Source organism: Rhinolophus sinicus, linkage group LG10 (assembly GCF_036562045.2).
Source record: "Rhinolophus sinicus isolate RSC01 linkage group LG10, ASM3656204v1, whole genome shotgun sequence".
Classification (NCBI taxonomy): Eukaryota; Metazoa; Chordata; class Mammalia; order Chiroptera; family Rhinolophidae; genus Rhinolophus; species Rhinolophus sinicus.
In genome coordinates this window covers 28,757,233-28,782,771 of record NC_133759.1, presented here as the reverse complement: position 1 = coordinate 28,782,771, position 25,539 = coordinate 28,757,233, and the positions used below count along the sequence as shown (strand labels likewise).

General features: G+C 32.6%; 1 protein-coding gene across 3 annotated transcripts in view; it reads right to left on the bottom strand.

Annotated features, from left to right (window-relative positions):
* Positions 1–25,539, bottom strand: part of TBC1D5 (TBC1 domain family member 5) — a 489,595-nt gene that overhangs the window by 442,121 nt on the left and 21,935 nt on the right. For all 3 annotated transcript variants that reach the window (XM_019726007.2, XM_074312796.1, XM_074312797.1), the window contains exon 2: positions 11,592–11,685. The gene's annotated coding sequence lies outside the window, so the exon portion shown is untranslated. The remainder of the gene's footprint in view (positions 1–11,591; positions 11,686–25,539) is intronic.

Below are 25,539 nucleotides of genomic sequence, written 5' to 3'. Positions count from 1 at the left end.
AAGAAAGGGCTAATAACATTAATACTCTAATATTTGCCATTCTATGAGGCAGCTTCAAGCTGTTGGGCACACAAGGAATTTTGTAAACTGACAGCTTTCTCTTCAATGGTTTGAGAGTTCATCACAATCCAAATCTTAAGTGTGCAATATATGTTTAAGTGTACTTTTAAATATATGACTTCTACCAACATACAAAACACATTAAAAGAAGCCGGACTGACTAATAAAAATTATAATATAAATTTGAACCCAAAGAATGCAATTTAGATGATTTTATAAAATTTTCAAATAATGCCTAAAAAATTCCAACTCTTCACAAATAGGAGTGTCTAATTCTCAATACTCCATATTTCACTGTTATTAACTGTAAGTTATATAATCACCTGGACACAAAATTATATTGTTCACATTAAGCAAAACCATGTCTTTATATATGCACAGGCCCAGCCAGTGCAACTGTTGCTATGGCAAAATAAACCCCCAAACAGCATACATCTTCATCTCCCACAGGATAAAATAAAACAAAAATGTAAAAACGGTAAAATATAACAAAAGGCATCTTTTTTAAACAAATACAAAAAAGAAGAGGTTTTATGGTTTTTGTTTGTTTGTTTGTTTTTACTGGGAGGGTGGAGAGGATAGGAGGAAGTTTTTTTAAAACAGCAACATAACAGGGTTGTCTGCAGGCGTCTTTGCGGTTGGCTTTTAAGGCCAGACGAACTTCAGCAAGAAAGGAGAAAGCAACGCACTGCTCCAGTGGCACCAAACTGCTTGGGGATGCTGCCTAATGCCAGAACCTGGATACGATGCTAAAAGAGTTGAGGGCAGTTGTCTCATGTGTTGAAAACTCTGAGCCCAACAGAGCCACATGAGTATCTGGGGACAAAATCTGTGCAAAGTATCCTGACCTTTAAAGGTCCATCCAAAGAGAAACATACATACATATTGTGGTACTGATGTTCTATCACAGAATATTAGAGAACAGTTCAATTTTATAAACCAGATATAAAAACAGAAGTAAGGAACAGCTCAGAAACAAAGTTGGGTAAAAAGAATAAAAAAGCAAACTGCACAAAGACTAAACAAATATTTTATTAGTGAGAATCCACTCAATGTTAATGAAGACATAGATGTAGTTAAGTCTAAAATGGACATGAAGGATATAAACCACTTTCAGGATGGTGGTTATCTCTGGGAATCGAGGAATTTTAAAATGATAGATAGATGATAGATAGATAGATAGATAGATAGATAGATAGATAGATAGATAGATAGATGATAGATAGATCTAGAGAGAGAGAGAGACAAAGAGACAGAGAGACAGAGAGAGAGCTAATGTTAACACACTAATTCTGCATGGTAAATACAAGGTTACTTGTTCTATTTATACTGTGTACTTTGTGACTATTTGAAATTTTTCTTAAATATTTTAAATGTAAGTCACGAAAAAATTTAAAAGATGTAATAATATCCTTCTGAAACATACCAGCCTTACCTTAAAAATCATTGGTTTGGCTAGTCTCCATATTCTAAACATTTTAATTACAAGCTAAGAAACTAAAAATTCTACCCTCTGTTTCACAAATGATTTGACTTAGTAACAATTCAAACCAAATTCGCAAGAGACTTCATGCTTTTATTTCAAAATTGAACTGAAAAATTCCACTACGTAGACCTCCTAAATGAAGTTAAAAACACTTTTTTTTTTCAATTCAAGTTTATTGGGAGGGGGCGGGGGGGTAGATGAGGGCAAAGGGGATCAAAATCATTCTTAGCAGGGGCTTTTCAATAACTGGTCCTATCACTTGTTAGTACAAACAGGCTTGAGAATCTGACGTCCATTCTTTGGCTGTAGCTTCCTTGGAGGAACCTGTCACTTCTTTAGTCAATATGATCTTTTCCATTTTCTGTGTTTATGTAAGGTTTTAAACTTCTACTTGTTTAAAAACAATTCCTAGTAATTAAGCCTTTAGATACATCTAATGAAAGCTTAAAGAAATTCAGTCCTACAGTGATAAGCCTTTTATCTTTCATTAAAATGTTCTGCAGTCAAATTTCTTTTAAGTCCAGCCCCATTTCTTTATAGGCCTTTGGAAATTTGACAGGTAGGTCATCTATAACTAAATAAAAACAAGGTGCCTCCCATCTACAATCACAGTTGTATACTAAAACAAAAGTTTAATATACCATTTGTCACCATGAAGAAAATATCAAAGATACTGTTAATTTTTCACAAAAACTGATATTCTCTCAAAATACAACCATCTGATTTAAAGAATTACTGACTTGTTAGCTTAAACAAGAAATCACATTCAACTTATATTGATGTTTTCTATCTGAAGCATGTCATGCAATATTGTAATTTCTCTCATAAATTTACTAGAGTGTGATCAAATCCTATCAACTGATTGGCATAAATTTGAAACAATGAAGCAATCACATCTGTTAAACAATTCTAGCTTGCTAGACATTTTAAAAGTTTATACAATAGCATAACTATATTTGTTTTCTCCTTTAGACCTTTCTGCACATGGTTTGTTTCTCATAAAGTTTTTTGCAAGTACTGGGTTCAGTGTAACCTAATATATGAAGTGGGCTATAAACTGAAAGATACGAAGATGGACAAAGTGTGGGAAACGGAGTAATAGAGATTGCATAGGTGTAAACTGTGTACACACCAGAAAATATTCTAATGAATTACAAGGTCTCAAGATAGGGGAAAGTAAGTTAATTTGAATAAAAAACTATAGAATATGTCATTTTATCCTGAAGCTACTCCTAAAAAATATGAATACTGAATTTAGATAAAAATACATGAGCATAAAACAAACAATTCTAACAATAATTTATGAACCAAAAGATTACCATACAGGAAAAAAATCACCACCTATATTTTTTTGGTGTAAAATCCCTAATTTTTGAAACTTACATGATTTTATAAGAACATTATTGTGTGTGTGTGTGTGTGTGTGTGTGTGTGTGTGTGCATCTGTCTGTGGATATGACAAATATACATATATATGTATACATACATATGTACATATATATTGACTATATATACATACACGTATATGCCACAGATACATATATATGTATATGTAGTCAATAGGTAAAAAGTAAAATATCCCAAAAGTAATTCTATGTAATTTTAAGGACATTTCTAATTAGCAAGCAAACTAAAGGATAATAATAACTAAGTCCTAAAGATACTGAGTCTATGAGCTAAAATGAGAGATTAAATATTAAAAAACAAATTAGAACACTTAAATAACTCTTCATCAAGTTACTGATCCTTATTACTTTATATACATCATGCCTAAAATATAATTAAGAATATGTAATAAGTCTACTAAATATAGTTGAATTATTATAAATCTCATCTGGGCCATTCATTGGTACCTAATCATATACAATTTGAGACATTTGTCATCCTACTGAACTTTGTACCTGACACACCTTATGTGCATACATTGTCTTAACAGAAGATACCTTCTCAAAAGTGAATACCTCTTCAGCTTCCCTTCATACCAACCAGAGTCCTGTAGGTACTCAAAACATATTTGCTGATTGACTTAACTTTTTTGAAAACATGAGTCATTAGTCAAATAGTTTAAATAACAACAATTTTATGTCCTACCATTAAGTTAAAATTAATAAAACAAAACAACATTATGATCAAAGGAAAACTTCCCAGAAACAAAGAACAAGTAATTCTGATGTGAAACGAACTCAAAAGAGTGACAAATAACTTTTAACAAAATCTTGTGAGAATTTGGATGTTTTACTTTGGTCTGTGGCTAAGGCAAATTTTCAGAAAATAAATAGTAGTATATACTGTTTTCCTACAATTTTTTTATTTTATTTGGAATCATTGGAATGTTACGCTAACCAAAGACAACAACACTTTTTCTCCATTCTTGCCTCTTTTCTACAATTTTGTCGTACTCACCTTAATATATAAAACTATTCACTATTTTTTTAATATCTTGTAGCTTAATTTCTAATTAAATTCATTATGATTCTCCTTTACATTGAAACTCTCACGACGACTTTGTAACTTAGCTTCAATGTAAAGATATTTCTTTGATTACCATAAGACAATAACAGTACTAATATTTTACTGAAAGTAAATCTCCTTTAAGTTTTATTTTCTATCTAAATTAAAAAGGATTAAAATAAGAAATAATTACAATTCTGACAAAACTGTACTGTAGCTACCTACCATCTACCTAATTTTTGTATTGTTTGTTTTCATTCACGAAACACTATGATTTGACAGACATTGATAAAAATAAGTTAATTCCTGTTTTTATCACAAAGATAAGTAATAAATTAAGAATTAAAACATGGAATAAGTGCTCTTCTACAAAAATTTATAGAAGGTGAGATGGTATCACTGAGAAATCAGGAAACATTTTCAAGAACTGCATCTTGCAGGATGAGTTAGCCATGAAAAGATTTAAGGAGTAAACCACATAGAAAGTTTTAGTTAACAAAGATTAATCACATCGGCTTATTTCATATCACTCCAAAAACCCCAAAGAGATCACAAATTTTTTGGAAAATAGAAATATAACATATCAAAGGAAGTAATTCAAAAGAGAAGTTATCATAAAAATCACTGAGTAGAAGCAAATTATTTTGCCCACAGTCGGGCAACAATCAATGTCCCACCTCGACTACCCTGGTGGGGAATGTCCAACTAAGAGAACTGGAAAAATAATCTTAACAAACAAACAAAGTGGGGGAAGAAAATAATTCAAGGTAACGTCCCCAAAATGAAGGACAATTGCTTCCAGAATGATAGAGTCCTTTGAAGATCCAGTATAAATAATGAATAAAATCCATTCCAAGACACATCATCATAAAATTTCAAATATAAAGATTCTAAAAACTTCCCAAATGATAAAAACAGGTCACGCACAGCAGAAAACAATGTGGAGGGGGAATAAAATAAAGGTGATAGACTCCTTGGTAGCAACACTGAATGCTGTGAAACAAAGCCTTCAAAATTCTTTAAAAAAAAAAAAAAAAATTGATGTGCAACCTAGAATTCTATACCCAAAAAAACTATTAATCAAGTCTGAGAGTAAAATAAAGTTTTAGATTTTTTTCTTTTTATTTCCATATAATGAGGAAGTTAAACCAGAAAAAACAAAACAAAACAATGAGTTGAGATCCACAGATAAAGAACAGAGCAAAGCTATCCAACCTCTGAGGGTATCAAATCTTTGACCTTCTTCTACATCACATTAACACATCACCGCGTAACTCTGAATGAAAATGGCAGGCAGCTAAAGAAATAGTAACCATAATAAATAAATCAGACGAAGGAATTAGAAGCAAGTATTCTTTGTCTGGGCAAAGATGACTGTGAGATTGGAGAGAACCCTCATGACAATGGCTATCTTCAGATGACTCTGTACATTGAATCAATATCAAATGACTGCCAAGCTGTTATACATTTTCTAAAGTTGTGCTTACATATATTATAAAAGGTGTCACTTTGAAGATAAACAAAACTACGTATCTATACAAAAATGCACTTACACAGGTTTTCACACACAATATGATTTAATTGGGTTATTTTGTAATTAGGTTTCATTTAAGAAATCAGTAACAAAATTTAACAATATAGTTTCTGTGAAGCAAGAGAATGATTACGATATGAGCAACAGTTCAAAATGGTTGTCAATAGTTATTAATTTCAGAGTCCCCCAAAATACTGATTGGTTAGTATTAATTATTTTTCATATTTTAAGTGCAAAATTGTGCCATTCTATTTGGGAGCCTTATGGACAAAATAAAATTTCATCTTTGAACCCTATTACTACTCATACTTCATGTACAGTAAATTTTCATTTATAAAATATCAAGGAAATCAGAAGTCTTACAGCAAGAAACATGTAATGGGGAAAACAACAGAAAAAAAGTGTTTGATGAAACAGAAAGATATCAAACTAAAAAACTTCTGTACAGCAAAAGACACCATGAACAAAACAAAAAGTTAACCAACTGAATGGGAGATGATATTTGCAAACAACACCTCCATCAGGGGATAATATCCAAAATATATAAAGAACTCATACAACTCAACAACTAAAAACCAAAAAATTCAATTAAAAAATGGACAGAGTACCTGAACCGACACTTCTCCAAGAACACATACAAACGGCCGACAGATTTATGAAAAGAAGTTCAACTTCACTAGCTATTAGGGAACCACAAATCAAAACCACAATGAGATACCACCTTACACCTGTTAGAACAGCTATTATCAACAGGACAAGTAATAACAAGCGTTGGAGAGGCTGCTGGTGGGAATGTAAATTGGTACAGACATTATGGAAAACAGTATGGAGGTTCCACAAAAAATTAGTAATCGAGTTACCATAAGACCCAGAAATCCCTCTTCTGGGTCTTTACTAAAAACATTTGAAAACCCCTATGTTCACTGCAGCATTATTCATGGTGGCCAAGACATGGGAACAACCAAAGTATCCTTCAATAGATGATTGGTTAAAGATGTGGTGCAAAAATACAATGGAATAGTACTGGGCCATAAAAAGAGATGAAATAACTGCTATTTGCAGTGACATGGGTGGATCTTGAGACTATCATGCTAAGCAAAATTAAGTCAGACAGGAAAAGTCAAGAATCATGACTTCACTCATATATGGAATATAAAACTAGAAGTAACACATGAACAAACAAGACAAACAAAAACTCATACACACAGACAACAGTATAATGGTTACCAGAGGGGATGGGGGTGGGGGATGGCAGAAGATGGTAAAGGGGGTTAAGCATCTGGTGACGGAAGGAGATCTGACTTTGGGTGGTGAACACACAGTGTAGTGTACAGAGATATAATATAGAATGGCACACTTAAAACCTATATAATTTTATTAACCAATGTCACACCAACAAATTTAAATAAAATTAAAAAACAGAAATGCTCTTATCAATTATTATAACTTGCCAATTGTATCCTCTTCCGAACATCCTTTTTTCAGTCTATATTTTTTGATATTGTATACAGAGGATGACTTAAAGGGATTTGATAACCACTCTGCAACATATGTATATTCTCTTTATATAAGATTTTTTTGATAGTAAGCTTTTCTATATATGACCTTTTTAATATTCCAACTTTTACTTAGCCAAATTAAAGTCAAAAATAGGAACTGATCAATAGACTGGATATGTATAGGCATGTGATGCTTATATAATTTCACCTATGTAACTTTATTTTCTGCTTTTGCTGTTGTTTCTATTTTGTTGGGTATTTACTGCTTCAGTGAGCAATATCAATACTAAGGTGATCAATATGAAGACTGCACTGAGTCAGTATAGTGTCTGTATTATTAAACACACTTATATGTCATCATTATTATTTAGAGCCCTATGAAATTTTTGCGTTATGAAAGTTCCTTTTTATTTTGCAAACTTTAAATTTAATAAGGTTCTATTTAATTAGTCCAGAATTCAAATACACATTCATGCCAAATTTTGCAACCACATGGGAGATAGGAGGAAAGATATTTGAAACACTTCCATGGGATCAACCTTGGGTTGCTCTCTTAAAATATCAATGCAGGTACCCGAACTACTTCACATGCTATCCACAAAATGGATGAGGTGTGAAAGAAATCTTGTATTTAATGTGACCTTTGGCTGTACTTTTACTTGTCATAATTATAAAGGAGCTACTCTCAGAGCCAACATAAGCTATGTTATTACTCTTACAACTATAGTAATATTTCACTAAGTGCTTCACACTGTGACAAACTCCAGGCAGAATATATGGAAACTCCTACTTTTGTTACTAGGCATAATAGGCCTTTCTGAACAAAAAGGGTTCTGATATTATACATATGAATAAGTAAGAATGATTGCATGAGAATTTTTCTTTTTAATGTAGATTCAAATAAAAATATGCCAGTGTGGTTACTCAGTTCAACTTAAATCATCTATTCTCTAAATGAAAATTAACTAGAAATTTAAATTTAATAATCTAATTATGAACTTTAATAATGTAATATGCCATGTTAGATAAATACATGTCAAGAGGTAATTGAAAAGAAAACTACACAAAAAACAAAACCTTTAAGCAACTCTCTTCTAGAGATGCTTATTCTCCCACACAAAATTTCACCAAGGAAAAACATCTCAAAAATATTTTAGCAAAACTGCCAAATTATCAGTATATGTAACATGTAACATGGCTGTTTAAGGAAAAAAAAGACCACTGGATCATCCAACATAAAATTATAATTCTGAAGGTATAATAAATAAGGTTAGTTTTCAGTCCAGTATCAAATATGTTATTAGAAGATTCACAAGGCAAAAATAAACATAAAAATTCCTGTATGATATGAAAACTTTAGAACTATCTACTATACTATAACCAACTTTGCCATACTTATCTTTCTCTTCCCAATAGTAATACCTCCTGAATTGGTAGGTAAATTGTATGTTCATCCTAGCTATTGTAGTATTTCATATTACCTAAATCATGGGTTTTGAGGATTTTATAATGTAACGCTAATTATTTACTTGAAAAATCTAACTGAAAACTTTGAGGGATTCACACAGTACCCTGCCACTCACACTGATGCAGTTACTTAGGCACTCATACCAACATTAATTACCCAGACTCGGTTACTGTCTAACTCATCTGTTTGCTGACATCCTTTGAGTGTTTCAGACCCAGGATGGAGGCTTCCCTTAACCTGCAGGTAGTAAACAGGGTTGGAAAGATCCTTTTCTCTTAGCCTCACACCAAATTCACATTGTTTTTCCTTACTCTCTGAGGTTCCCCAGAATCTCTTGAATAATTACATTTAAGTGTTTAAAATTACAATTGATTACTTTCTTGTCTTTTTTATGCACAATTAAAAAACTTACCTGTGCATTAAACACTATATTTAGAGACAATTTAATTCTTTGTGAACATTTCTAAAAAAATTTAGGCATCACATTCTTTTTAACAATATGCGTATATCTAACCCTGATAATACCATTATTTTTACAAGAAAATTAAACTTGACCTAATACAGCCCTGGAAATTGCCTTGGGTTCAAAAGTCAAAAGATCTGGTCTAAGTATTAAATATCTCTTAAGCAAACATATAATTTCTCTGGGGCACAAATTATTCCTCAATATGTAATTCTTGTGCACTATATAGGATTACAAGAAGAATCAAATCAAAAAATTCAAGAAGTTCAAGTACTACCTACTGTTTAAAAAAGATGACCCAGTGTTATGCAAAGTGAAACTATTTAGCAAGTTAAACCTATCAGAGATAAATACGTACATTCTCTAACAAAAATCAAACAACTCTCGTGAAAACTACATATACAAAACTGTAATGGGCTAAGAAAGACGCCTCAGAGTCAAACTAAACAAGTCCTAATCCCAGTATCATCACTTACTGTCAGCTGTGTGGCGATGAGCAAGTTACTTAACATCTCTAAATTTCTGCTTCCACATTCGTAAAATGAAGATAATAACTATACTTATCTCACTGTGAAGATAATAACTATACTTATCTCATTAAAAGATAAAAACACTGTGCTTGCACATAGTAACTGCTCAATAAATGCTAGCTATTATTACTATAATCTCCGTTAATGTCTCTTTTCAAAAACACGTTTGAAACATTATTTTGATGTCAGGGGAAAATTTCACATGTATGTGCATATGTGTATGTGCACATATGTGTATCTTCCAATGAAAGACCACTTAGATGACACAGGTAGTAGTAGTCCACAAATATATGTTAACGGTGAGAGCTGGGTGCATTATCATGACAACTAATACTTACTCAACATTGGGGAAGGAAGCTTTTTTCTTCTAAAGAAGTACACCCTGGCATACTGAAGCACATTTTAAAACAAAATTCCGGATCTAACAGTACCTACGGTTGTTCATCTCCAAAATAGAAAAGTCACAGACACGTACAATTATATATATTTTTAAATCCGTGTACACATATCAAATGAAACCACTTTCTTTAAGGCAAGTATATGAAGAATATACTAAAGCAATATTCGAATTAAATATTCATATATTCAGTATTTCAAAACAAGAAATTTGGGTATATATATGCATAATTTACAATCTGTGAACAGAGGTCATTTTCACTGTATTTCAACAGCCCCCTGACTTGAAATGTACAATGCTACTTCTCTCTGAAATGTTAAAACTGTAAAAGTACACAGTAATTCACTGCAAGCAAACACAAAAGAAAGACCATATTGTACACATGACTCTCTTTTACCCAAACAACTACTCTAACCAATTCATTAAACCCATGCAACCTGAGCCCTAATAACTACACTATCTTATGAAACAGAGTCAGAAAAAAGAAGATATACCTTATTTAGTTAAAAATAGAAACTTACATAATTATTAGCAATGTCAGAGAAACCATAGCTTGCATTTATAAAGACCCTTGTCCATTTTAGTTCATTAAAGTGGTATAAAACTTTCCATAAGAGATATGATATGAAATAAATGTCACTATGACTGATATAAAAATCTATATAAACATCATGCTGTTTTCCAAATACATATAATGGGGATTTAAGAAAACAAAGGTGACATCAGTCAAATTTATATCTCAGGGATCCAAATCTAAGTTGGATTTCATTTCTTTGAACTTTCCTAAAAATATTCCAGTAGTAAAATAGATTTGCCACTAAAATAAAATAACTAAGACTCAGTTATTTATTCTAAAGCAGGTAAGGACTACAGACCTGTCCTTTAGAGATACAAAGGGTAATGTGGACTGAGGTTTGAGGTTTAGATGTTCATCTCAGTTTACAGAGGATAGTCTGTATTATTAATTTGTAAGTGACTCTAGGGTGAGTATGCACACAACACACAAACATTCTATCACCGATAACCCTAAACAGGTAAATCTGGTGCTAAACAAAGCGTAACTAAAATTTTATCTCTACCATAAATTACTTAAAAAAAAAAAAAATCCATGGGCATTGCAATGAATATACTTTTGCCTTAGAGCTAATACTTTAATTTTAAAGAACCACAAAGAAAAAAAATCAAAACTAGTCAGTAACAATGCAGCGTCTAAAAGCAATAAACTCAAAATTAAGTTATAAATAATTTAAAGCATGTCATGAAGATATATTAATAATTCATCAGATAAATAATTTACTAAATAATCAAATAAATAAATAATGAAATACATAAATAAATCAGCAAATAAATAATTCTGCAAAATAACCTAAACAATAAGTCACCCAAACAAATCACAAACCTACAAAACTAGAATGATTTTCTGGATTCTGATAGTTTTAAATAAGCAAATGTACATAAACTAGATTGATCCTTGTTAGAATTAGAAATATTTTTCAATGCTATTGGTAAAATCTTCATCTCAATACACAAGAACACATTTTTCAATTTTTAAAAGACAACATAGGATTACTTCTTATGAATTATTAACATGACTATATCTTCCTCTATATTTTACATGTATCTTTGCCTAACATATTTTCCCACAAACAATTGGACACTTAAAATATTCTTAACTTACACTTATTTTTCAAAGCAATACTTACAGTATAATAGTGCTATAGCCTCTCTGATTATTTTCCTACCAGAAGAGTCTTCTTCATTCACAAAGTCTTCCTTCCCCAAGTCTTTGGGAATTTTCTGCAGGGGTAGAACAGTAAGAATAACCTTAATTATTACAGATGGCGTTCCATTCACTAGGAAACAACGTCGTATAATTCTACAAAGTAGCAATGGGATGTGGACATTATTAGCTGAAAACGATGTCAAGTTTTTTGAAGTCTTTAATGAACTGAGTACCAACAGAGGCCAACTTTCCCTACTGGATCTGACACACAAACTGTTAAAATTGGCGGGATTTCAGACATGAACACAAAATTTCGAAGGACAAGGTGACTGGCTGACATCTAATACGATCCTCAATTTGAGAAGCTCAAAGTCCCTGAAAGAACACATGAAATCACTTAACTGTCACAGTATGAATGTAGTGACAATCTAACTAGATCACCACAAAGAGTCAAAACACAATTGACCTCATAAATAAATCTTCATTGAGCATTTATTATACTTAAAAGTTTTTAACCGCCTACAGTATAGTATTCTTGAAATCCATGAACAGTAGATCCCAAAGTATGATAGCCTTTCCCACAGAAATAAAGGTTTTGCAATGGGTTTTTGACAAATTTAAGGGAATTAAACAATATAGCACAACATTTGAAGAAAGGAAACTAAAATTAATCAAAGTATTTTACATAATTTATCTCAATGAATTCTTAAAATAATATTTCAAGTTAGGTGATATTTTACCTATTTTACAGTCAAGAAAACAGGCTCAGTAAGACTATTCATATTGTTTAAGGTCTCCAAGCGGCAGGGAAGAGTCATTTTGTCTACAGAAATTCCATGTGAAGGTTTGTTAAACTACAGATCCCTTATCTTTGAGCCCAACCTAAAAAAACACAGCAAATCCTAAAACGTCATAAATTGATTAGAGCAAAAGTCCTCAACTAGAGGCAATTTGCCCCCCACGAGATATTCGGCAAGGCCTGGAGCCATTTTTGGTTGTGACACTGAGGAGTATTACCTGGACCTAGAGGGTAGATTTCACGGATGCAGCTAAGCATCCTACCAAGGACAAGATAGCCCCTCACACCAAAGAATTATCTGGCCTAAAACGTTAGTAGTGCTGAAAGTGGAAAACCCTGAGTTAGAATAAAATGATAGCAGTGCATGGTTTTCTTATATAAAATAATGCATATTTGGTTCAGGGATGTAAAGTCTATTTTTATATATGTGTAGCATTACATGCAATGGAATACCCTAGATAAAAATGTGTATCCCTGGGAGAATAAGTATATGGCAATTTTGTACTTTCTGTTCAATTTTTCTGTAAACCTAGAACTGCCCCCAAAAAGTCTATTAATTCTTTTAATGTGTTATCCTTAGCTTATTTCACCAACGTTATGAATAACTTTCTTAGAATCAATACTAAAAAAAGTCTACAGTTATAAAAAATGTGTTTTAAAAATTTCATTTATCAAAATTCTTCCAATAGTTAATACAAGAACATTAAAAGTCACATTTATGAGCTGACCTTGTCAAAGTGACTAGCCAAGATATTTCATAATATTAAAAATTCATAGGGCTTGAAGGAATTATTCTATCTTGAAGGGATATATCCTCAAAGGTTTGTGAGGTTTTGGGGGGCTTTTATGCCTAAATGCTAACAAGTGTTTTCTGAAATAATATTTATGATAATTATTAAAAGCACTTGAGAACAAAATTCAATATTATCAGAGCTCTACAAATTATGCATCATTTTAAGTGTTTACCTTTTAATACCAATTAATCTCTCTCCAGTTTCAAAGTAGATTTTGGTTTCAACATGAATCTAGAATCTAGAAACACAATGCGTGTTCCCTTATATTTGACCTATCACATTACGACATAGAGCATTAAACAATGGTATACTTAATCAGATAGGATTAGGTAATATCCTTTCTCAGCCACAAAAAATTGTTAAATATAATGACTTAAACAAGAGAGGAAGAAACAAAGGGAGAGAATGTCTCCCATGTAAGTGTCTAGAAGCAGACAATCAAAGGCTGATGTGGCAGCTCCACTATCGGGGACCCAAGTTCCTTCCACCTTTTTGCTATGCCACACACTTTCTATTAAAAGTCATCTCATCCTCCACGAAGGCTCTGGGAACTCCAGCTAATGCATACACATTGCAGACAACAGAGAGGACGGGGAAAGAAAGGCCCCCACTCAGCTCCCTTATAACTCTCATATTATATTTCAGCTTACAGCTTATAAACCATAACTTAGTGCTTTGGCCACACGTAACCACTTAGAAGGACAGGAAATGTAGTCTCCAACATTGGTAATAACACCCAGGTACAGAATTGGGCTTCTTTTTACCAACGAAGACAAGTAGAAAGAATTTGCGGGGCAAAATATAAAGAAACAGAATGCAGTGGAAGTTACAACTCTTCAAAGAAAATGGGAGATGTACTCAAAATTTTTCATTATAATGGTTCACTGTAAATTATACGTATATGAATGTGTGTGTGTTTTTGTGTATGTGAGCACATACATGAAAGAAAACCTAAATATTTAACAATAGGTGAATGGTTAAATAAATTTGGGGATAATCTCAGAATAGAATGCTATGCAATCAATATCACTTTTAAGAATTTTACTGATATGAAAAAATGCTCATAATACTAAATGAAAAAGAACAGGTTAGAAAACATTTCATATAAAATAAATCCTACTTTATATAAATATACAAATGAGGTATGATAAAAAAATACAGTGAATGTTTAAATAAAAAAAATTCATTACAGTAAAAGACACATTGCCACTAATCCACCTCAAAGTACTCCCCCTTGCTTCGAACACATTTATCCCATCGTTCGTGCCACTTTCTGAAGCAGCTCTGGAAGTCCTCTTTCGTAAGTGTATTTAGTTGAGCTGTCATGGCTACCTCGATGTCCTGAATCATTTTGACTTTGGGGAAGAGGCAGAAGTCTCACGGCCCCAGATTCAGTTAATAAGGTGGATGAGGACACACCATAATGTTTTTATTTGACAGAAATTGCCATACACCAAAAGCGATGTGTGACACAGAGCATCGTCATGATGGAGGATGATTTACAGCACATTTTAAAACACATCTTCTCTCAACCATAGCTCTCACTTGACTGACTGCACTAAACAAGGTGAAACTTGTCACAGACTGTTACTAAGGTTGGACATCCCGCTTCTTGTATTGAAGATCCCTGCCCTCCCATTGGATGGCACTCAGCAGCGGTATTCACTGTACTTTTTTATCACACCTTGTACATACATACATATGGAGAAATGTTCATAATATTAAATGAAAAACAACGGGCTATAAAACAACTCATATAAAGTAATCCATTTTACGTAAATATACAAATAAATACATATATACACACACAGCATGTATTTATACAAACATATAGGCAAATCATATGACTATATCTAGAGAGAGAGAGAGAGAGAGAGACCATATAAAAATCAAGAGAATGGAATTAACCTAAATGAAAATAGCGTCTTAGGCTTTTGGAACTGTAACTACCTTTCACTTTCCCCATGCTTTTCATTACTTTCTAGTTTTTCTATAATGAACACATATTATGATTACTTTTCATGAAAATTTTGGGCTACATGAGGAAAAGCACCTTGTAAAAAGTAGTTAGATTCAACCTTCAATTTATTTTGTTACTTGGAATTTGCTGATACCTTTTTTAAGGTGGAGGGAAATCTGTAACTCTTCAGTTGTTAGTACGAAGCTAACCTCTCTATGCCCAAATTGTTTGCAACTTACATTCACATATCACACTTGTCAGCTTTACAGAAGTCACTCCTAACCAGATGCTACATCCATCATTCCTAACAATTACCTCGACATATTGATTACTTTGCTCATCTCACGCCGTAGAACTAATCATTCCTAGTTCATGCTTCTACAAATCTTTCCATTTTCTGTATTTCTCAGTCTGCTTTTTTTTTTTTAATTTCTATTCTACTGCACATTTTTCTGGTTATTTATATAATGGATATATCTAACAGAAATTACATCTTTCTTATACCTTCATAACTATCTTACACTGTCATGAATTTTCCAGTTACTACTGGGTATACACACTATTGTTACATCAGTATTAATTCTAATTTCTGCAAGTCTCATAATTATCATTAATAAAACATTAGAACTTAGAATGCCTCAAAGTTCTCCACATTTTCTAGACTGATTCAATTTTCTAAACCCCCGTTACTACCATATAAAAAATGGAAAGAAAAGGAAAAAAGCAAGCAATTGATATATGTGAAACTACTAACAAGTGTATAGGGTTGATCAAGATAGCGAACAAACAAAAAAGTAAAGTACACCTAGAACATGGGGAAATCACATACGCACACACACGGCAGAGAAGGAGAGTAAGAAAGGCACAACCACATGTAATAAGGGGCAAATGTACAATCCAAACAATATGTACTACAGAAAATCCTGAAGGTAGATGCCATAGGCAGGGATAATCAGAGAAGGCTCTTCAACTGAGACCAAATTCATATAGGGCTACAACAGTTGTTCTCAATCGTGAAAAATACTGCCCCCCAAAAGACAACTGGCAATGTATGTAAGCACTTTTGGTTGTCACAAATGGGAGATACTATTTATCTAACGGGTAAAGGCCAGGGATGCTGCTAACGTCCTATAATGCACAGGATAGCCCCGCAACAGAAAGGAATTACTCAGCCCAAAATGTCAACAGTGCTAGAAGGAGCAGTTGGGAGTCAAAAGAAGAGACAACATTTAAATAGGGTGGAATGACATGAGTAAAAACGAATGGTGGTGGCTACAATACATGACTTTAATAAACTATAATTTGGCTAGTGAAAGAACAAAGGGAAACAAGATAAAAAAACATAACTGGATATAGATTGTGATGAGCCAGCACTAAAGGTCCAATAGACCAAAGAAATAAAGAAAAATAGTTTATTATAATAACAAAAACATAAGAGAGCTGAGGCACAAAATAGCAACATACTTGCTAAAACTAAAGTACAGATAGACGGGAACACTGATTTCCAGCACTGTGACAGAGTAGATAATTTAATACTATTAGATACAACTTTTAAAATCAGTGGAAAAATCCCCTTTAATGAACTGCTTAGATAGCAAGAAAGTACAATGTCCACATAAGCTATAAACAAAATGAGCTAGAATAAACGAACCAGAATCCAGATTTCATCCTGAGAGCACATGCCTAGCACTTGCGAAACTGAGCTTACACTTTGATGGTTACACAAGGCGCAGGAGATAAGATTCTAAAAAGTCTATCAAAAGGAAACACCGACATAAAGCTAATACTGCAAAGGGCTATATCGTCCGTCATGTTAACAGCAAAACAAGTACCATGAAGAACTCCCTCCTATTATCCCTTTATACTCACACTCAGCCCTCGCCCCCACCATTCCTAAACCCTGGCAACCCCTAATCTGTGTTCCATCTCTATGATTTTGTCATTTCAAGAATGTTTCATCAATTCTCTTGACATTAACCACAAAGTGAAACCTTCCTAAAGGTTCGCATACACACTAAATTCAAACTACTTGTATGATGCAATAAATCTCCTATGAAGATGTCATTTAAAGTGCTCTGCAACTACTATGATCCCAAGCATCTGCGGAAAGCATAGGCGAATTCTTGGTGAGAGAAAATAATTTTAATCCAGATCTCAAAGAATTCAACAACTTTCTAAAAAATTCAAGTCACATAAAAAAAAATTTTTTAAATCACAAAACATACAAGGATACCAGACACAATTAATGAGAGCCAATACAAACAAGAGACAGCAGAATTAGACCACAGATTCTTCAATCGTTGGAAAGATTATATAATAAGCATGTTTTCAGCAATAGAAAAGCTTAAAATATAGACATATGCATAAATTAAATAAAACTTCAAGAAATAAAAAACATAGGTAAAATTTTTCATTCAGTGTAAAAGTTAAACTATAAAGTCAATACAAAGAATTAGTAAATGGAAAGACTTAAAACCTACCTAAAATGCAGTTTAGAGAGACAAAGAAAAAAAATATGTAAGAGCAGTTAAGAGATTCAAAACATAGAATGAGAAGGTCTTACAAAATACTTGTGAAACTGTCTGGGATGATGGATCATTTTTTTAAAGCGCCAATAAATTGCAGACAAAAACTTCTGTAAAAGGTAGTAAAAGTTAATTTTTTTTTTTTTTTTTTTTTTTTTATAAACCATGTGCTTAGCTGTCATGGTAATATCAAATTCCTACAAAGAGTTTCTAAATGCTTACTTTGAATTGCTATCCGTATTCATTACAGACCAATAAAATCAGTTTGTCGACCAGCACTAGTCTAAAGACCACACTTTGAGTAGCAATGATCTAAAACACAAATAGGTCAAGATTTTAAAAAGAACATAAAAAAAGGGAGTATAGGTAATATTCAAATAGATAATGGTTGAAAAGTTTCCAAATTAATTGAAGATGTAGACGGACAGCCTAAAATGCAAGAAAACATCCACTACAATATTGCAACATAATCCCAGGCCAGCTATCATTTTTTTAAAAAACTAAGCACTGGAGTTGTTTGCATTCTAAATAAACAAAATAGAGACAAGTGGACTTAGTACAGAAAGTTATTAGAGACCAAGTTTCAAGGGCTATTGATCTCCTCATCCAGTGCAGTGAAAACACTCTGTTCAAACAGCCAAAATTGTGTTTAGTTTATTAGTTATTTTTTAACTTTATGAAACAAAAAATTACAATCTTATATGGGCAGAGACTAAATATATTTTCAATTATATTGAAATGAACCAGATTCCAATGTCTATTAACTGTCCGTTTCAGTGTGAGGTGAGCTATATAACACTTCAGCATACTTTACCTATCAAATCCTCTACGCAGGACAAATTCTTTTATTTATAAATGCAGTTCATTAAAAAAGACCATGCTCAGACACCTAGCAGAAAAATAAATGTATATTCAAACCTACTTGGTAAAACAAAAATTATGGCATCACATCTCCTGAGAATCGTAACTTAAATCTGTATAAATGTTTGGTCATTTTTCAGTTTTATATCCCACATATGAATGAAGTCATATGGTTCTCGACTTTTTCTGACTTATTTCACTTAGCATAATAATCTCGTGATCCATCCACGTTATTGCATATGGCAATATTTCGTCTTTTCTTATGGCAGAATAGTATTCCATCATGCATATGTACCACATCTTCTTTATCGAATAGTCTATCAAAGAACACTTAGATTGTTTCTATGTCTTGGCCACCGTAAATAGCTGCAATGAACGTCGGAGCACATATATCTTTACGGATAAATGTTTTTCAGATTTTTGGGGTATATACCTAGGAGAGGGATTGCTGGGTCATATGGTAATTCTATTCTTAATTTTTCGAGAAACTGCATACTGCTTTCCATAGCGGCTGCACCAATCTGCATTCCCACCAACAGTGTATGAGGGTTCCTTTTCCTCCACAGCCTCTCCAACACTCATTATTTCTCTTGTTGATGATAGCCATTCTGACCAGTGTGAGGTGGTATCTCATTGTGGTTTTTATTTGAATTTCTCTGATGATTAGTGATGTTGAGCATCTTTTCATATGTCTATTGGCCATCTTATGTCCTCTTTGGAGAAGTGTCTATTCAGGTCCTTTGCCCATTTCTTAATTGGATTGTTTGTCTTTTAGTTGTTGAGCTGTACGAGTTCCTTATATATTTTGGATATGAACCCCTTACTGGAGGCACTGTTTGCAAAAATCTTCTCCTATTCGAATGGCTGCCTCTTTCCTTGGTCAATGGTTTCTTTTGCTGTGCAGAAGCTTTTTGAGTTTTTTTAATTTTTTTTTAAAGATTTTATTGGGGAAGGGGAACAGGACTTTATTGGGGAACAGTGTGTACTTCCAGGACTTTTTTCCAAGTCAAGTTGTTGTCCTTTCAGTCTTAGTTGTGGAGGGTGCCGTTCAGCTTCAAGTTGTTGTCCTTTCAGTCTTAGTTGTGGAGGGCGCAGCTCAGCTCCAGGTCCAGTTGCCGTTGCTAGTTGCAGGGGGCGCAGCTCACCATCCCTTGCGGGAGTCGAACAGGCAACCTTGTGGTTGAGAGGACACGCTCCAACCAACTGAGCCATCTGGGAGCTCAGCGGCAGCTCAGCTCAAGGTACCGTGTTCAATCTTAGTTGCAGGGGGCGCTGCCCACCATCCCTTGCGGGACTCAAGGAGTTGAGCTGGCAACCTTGTGGTTGAGAGCCCACTGGTCCATGTGGGAATCGAACCGGCAGCCTTCGGAGTTAGGAGCATAGAGCTGCAACCGCCTAAGCCACCGGGCCGGCCTGTGCAGAAGCTTTTTAGTTTGATGTAGTCCCGTTCACTTATTTTACCTTTTAACTTCCCTTGCCTTTGAGCTCAAATTCATAAAATCCTCTTTGAACCCAAGGTCCATAACTTTAGTACCTATGTTTTCTTCTATGCAGTTTATTGTTTCAGAACTTATGTTTAGGTCTTTGATCCGTTTTGAGTTAATTTTGGTACATGGTGACAGCAGTCTAGTTTCATTCTTTTGCATGTGGAACTGAACACAACAATGGAACAAGACAAACAAATAAGGACATAAAAACTCATAGACTCAGACAATAGTTTAGTGATTATCAGAGAGTAAGGAGGGAGAAGGGATAGTAGAAGAGGGTAAAGGAGTCAAATATATGGTGATGGAAGGAGAAGTGACTCTGGATAGTGAACACACAATGTGATATATACTAGATGATGTATTACAGAATTGTATACTTGAAATCTATGTAATTTTACTAACCATTGTCACCCCAACAAATTAGAATTATAAATAAATAAATAAATAAATAAATAAATAAATAAATAAATGTTTGGTCATTATCAAATATTTGACACACATCTAATTGAAGCATCACAATAAACTTACGTGATGCTGGTTTTACAGAATATAATAATGGCTAAAAGCTTAGAAAATGAAAGAACATGGGCAACAGCATCAAAAAATATACAAAAAAGTTACATAAACTGAATGTAACAATATAAAGATATCCCAAATCTAATCAACTGCTGCTTCTTAGCATCATGTCCCATTCCCATCATATACTAAAAGGGCAATCATCATTAGGCATACATAGCAAATAAACTAAATGAAATTATCTTTTTAACCTATTTGATGCAGTGTTACCAAATTCAAACAATTTAGCAAGATTTAAAATTTTTTCATTGCTTACTGAATCTTAAAATTCATGGTGCTACCTCTAAAGATACTGAAAAAAATTTAAATATAAAACAAAAGCTGGGCAGACAGATTAAAACTCACGTTGGGTAAAAATAAGTAAAGGTTGAGAACGGCAAAAATTGTCATCCATCCTTAACCATGAAGAATCAAAAGTTCAAGTCATTTTTAAAAGCTCAGGGGCAAGGTCCTTAAATAAGAGAAATCTTCTCCAGACTATTCCATAGCTATATTGATTCAAAGTTAATGCCTGAGCAGATAAAAAACACAAAACATCTTAACTTAGTGGTTTAGAATAAAGATGGATTTAAACTGGGAATTTATGGTGAAGTTGGGGGGTGTGGGAGGAGAAGGCAGGGAACATTATTTCAGCCAGACACATGGTCAGGCTATGAGAATACTTGGCCTTATAATTTAGAATTTTGACAACGCACACCAAGTGTAATTAACAACCAATCCAGTCCAATATAAAGAAGAAAAATGAAATATCCCATGGTGCCTTTCGAGATTTTACTCAAAGTTATAATCACATTTGTATGTATTCTTCTTCACCGCTTCAAGTCTTCTTTGTGGAGAGAAAAAGGCAAGCTTTAAAAAGATACCTACATACATACATACACACATTTTTGTATAGAAAATGTTCCCATAATTGTAAGCTTTTCACTGGTACTTCTCGACTCCTAATTAAAACATGAAAGTGAATAAACAATCAAGTTTGTATCTAAGATAACACTAAAAATTAATGTACTTTTAAAATACATTTTTCTGTAAAAGCAGAATGCAATTCTTTTTTCATTTCATCCACAATAAAAAAGCCACAAAGCCAAAATTCTTTACCATAAACTTATCCAAATGGCTTAAAATTGGGGAGAGATGGAGGCTAGTAGTTCACTTTTCTATTTGTTAACAGAGAAGTTGTGCCGGCTACAAGGAAACTCTAATAACTAAAATCACTGATATCTTAAGATTAACGTCCTAAGTCAGAGAATCACAGCTTTCCCACCAAAACAGCCCTAATAAGCGCCCCAACAGACAATGAACTCATATATATGGGGGTCTGGGAATATAGGACCCAAAATTGCTAATAGTAATCATCAATTTTCTTCAGTATTGAGAATTATTTTAAAACAATTTTGTTAATTATTCCCATTCTATAATATCTCACTAAAATTCAACCTGAAAAGAATGCACCATATTTCTACTACTTCGTCACATATCAAGTGCTAAAAAGGGTATAGCTAAAGGGTGGCAACCTTCTGCTCATATCAGAACCTCACGCCTTTGTTGGAGAGGCACATAGTTTATTCCTGAAGGAAAACTCATTCGAATTAGTTTCTAGGTTTAATCGGCTATTCTTTTCCAGCAACATTGAATCCACCTACCTTTAAATACAAACTACCTTTACACACAAATACACACACCACTAGAAAGCTTTTATTTTAAAACTTTTCAATTAACATTTATTTATTGAATAGGTCATCCTTAAAATTTATCATGTATTATATTATAGAATAATAATTGGTAACCATGTGATAGACAACTCTTTTTCAGCAATTAAGGATTAACTCTAGCATTAAATTGCAAGTATTAGCAAGAAAATCAAATGGAGATAGTTCATGCCTTGTTCTCACCTAATTAGAAAATTATCTAAAAAGGTTATATGATTAATTTCTTTATAGTTAAGGAGTTAAAGCTATTCATAGTTATAAATTTGAGCTCAAATTATCTTAAATTAAATATTCTGAATTTAAATTATCCTTATGAATTTCATAATTAAATCATTTTTATAATTTATATAAAATAACAAAAGAATTAGATCTAATCTAAATTTTAAGAACTATTGTTTTAAATAAAGTCATTAATTTTTAGTCACCTTTTGATTGGATTGACACTTACATGTAAAGAAATATAGGTTATAATTTTTGCGTTTCATTTCTCAAAAAGGTAAATAAAAATCATTAACTAAAGGCTATTTTAAGTTTTTAAATTAGTGGGTTTTCTAAACTTTGGGATAATTTTTGGTAAATGATTTTTGTTTAAAAATTACAAATTTCTATATAATTATAAATGTAATTTAACTCTGTTATTTAATTTGACATAATTTAAATTCAGGGAAACCATGAATAGTCATTATAACTTTTAATTACACTGAATATTTGAGACACTTATTTTTATATCATGAAGAAAAAAATTAGAGGTTCTACACTATCTCCACTTTATTTTACCGTCAATATATTTTACCATATATGAAAACTAATTCTTGTATTCTAAATAGAATATATTGGCTATGACACTATATCCATTATTCTCTCTTCAGTAACATTTATAAAAACTTTCACAGTTATTCAGAAAATGTTAGTTAAGATTTAAAAGTATTCTTTATAAGTAAAGTTCCTAGAATCACTTAAATACCTAAATTTAATTTCCTGAATAGTTACTGGAAAGATTAAACCACTATAATCAAATACTTTTACAATAACAATTTTAAAAATCAATACAACAAAGTGTCTAAATAGGAGAAATATTTCATGCTCCTGCAGAAGGCCCAATTATTTCTATATATTCTAATATGCAAAATCAGTTAAAACAAAATAAACAGTTACTGGAGTTCTTTATTATGTCTTTCACTTTTGTGAATTAAGCACAATTGGTAGTTAATGATAGTCAATACAGCTTCTCCACATCTATAAACAAAATAAACAATAAATACAAAAAACAGTTAGACTCCTCTCCATAGGTAGCCAAGCTAACTTCCTGGACAGAAAGAGTTGAAAAATAGAAAATGCATGCGCTATAAAGTACTATGAAATCTAAATGGAGATAAAGTTGCATATGGAATTCATGGATGAGCCTTTTTTTGAGAAATTTTACAACTATAAAAAATAAATAATATTAAACAATGTTACAAATATCCATATTCTTACCAACCAGAATTTACAACGAATGGCATTCACATTATGCATTCAAATTCATAATATGAAACCATACTTGCTTCACTTTATGTGTATTTATAAAAGAACTAGAAACAAAGTTAGTCAACTATTCACCACCTTACTGCCATTCCCCTTTTCATCTCCTTTTTAGCAGCCAGTATCTTGAGATTGGCATGCAGCCTCCTAATTATTACATTGTCTATATTGTTATCTACATATTTAAATAAGAGTTGTATTTCATGAATTTTTTTCAATTTTCATAAACGGTATCATACTGAAAGTACTTGACTTTTTTCATTCAACAATATTTTTGATACCTATTGAGACAGACATATATCTATATACATATACATATATATCTATATAGCTATATGTACATATCTAGATATCTAGATATTGATATAGATGTAGATATAGATATATACCATTCCTTTTAACTATTATAAAATATTGAATCACATATGCAAACCACATTTTATTTACCCACTATTCCACTGATGGACAGTTAGGTTGTTCTAATTTTGCACTATTACAATGCTTTAACAAATATCCTTGAACAAGTCTCTATGTCCACATGTGCTCTCTAAAGTAAGACTTCTCAACCTCAGCACTATGGACATTTTGGACTGGATAATTCTTTATTGTGGGGGTCTGTCCTGTGAATTGTGGAACATTTAGCATCATCCCTGATCTTCACCCCTTACATGCCAATAATACTCCCCAGATGTAATAATCAAAAATGTCTCCAGGCATTGCCAAATGTCTGCTGGGAGGTAAAATTGCTCTTGTTGAGACCCACTGCTCTAAATCTATATGAAAGTAAAATTTCTGGGTTATGTGTATATTCTCCATTTTAGTAGACAGTGCCCAACCTTTCTCCAAGTAGTTGTCATCAATTTATACTCTCATCAGCCTATAATATTTGTGGTTTCCAAACATCCTTGCTAAAATTTGATACTGTGTGACAATTTAAATTTTTCCAAAAAAATGAATCATTAGTTTTCCAAAAGAAGACTGCCATTGCAACTACTAACTTCAAATGTAAGTGGTACACTTGTGCTACTTTTAAGAAATTATATTAAAACTCAAAGCTTAAATGGGAAAAGTGACCTACATTATTATATTCCCTTCTCTTTATTTTACTTTGCCTTGTTTTCTGTTAGGTGATTTTTTTTTCAACATTGATGCATATTAGTATTAGTATACTGAATTAATTTTAACTTTATAAAACTTATTTTCCTAGAAGCTTCAAAATTATGGTCCTTAGTCCACATTTCTTAAAACTTTCAAGCTCATACAAAGAAGGATGAGGTAAAGAGAGGGAAGAATGCAGACAGGAGGCCAGTTGGGAAATGGTGCAGGCACATAAAAGCCTGAAATCCAGACAAAGACCCTAGGAATGGAACACAGATTAATCCAGACATACTGATAAGAATAGAAAGAACTTGCTGAATGACTTGATGTTATGAGAGAAAAAAAGATAAGGTAAAGACTGCTTAATTCATTTATTTGTTCACAAATTACTTACGATAAGCTTTGTTTATTACAATATCCCTGGCATGTAGCATTATTAAATTAATCCTAGTATAAGGATGCCAAAAGTAACCCTAAGATTTTGGACCTGAGAAGGTCTGCGATGCAAAAAAGAGAACAGTCTGGGGAGAACACTGGATTATTTCAATTTTACAAATGCTGAGGGTTTTTTTTTCCTATGAATTTTAATTTTACATAA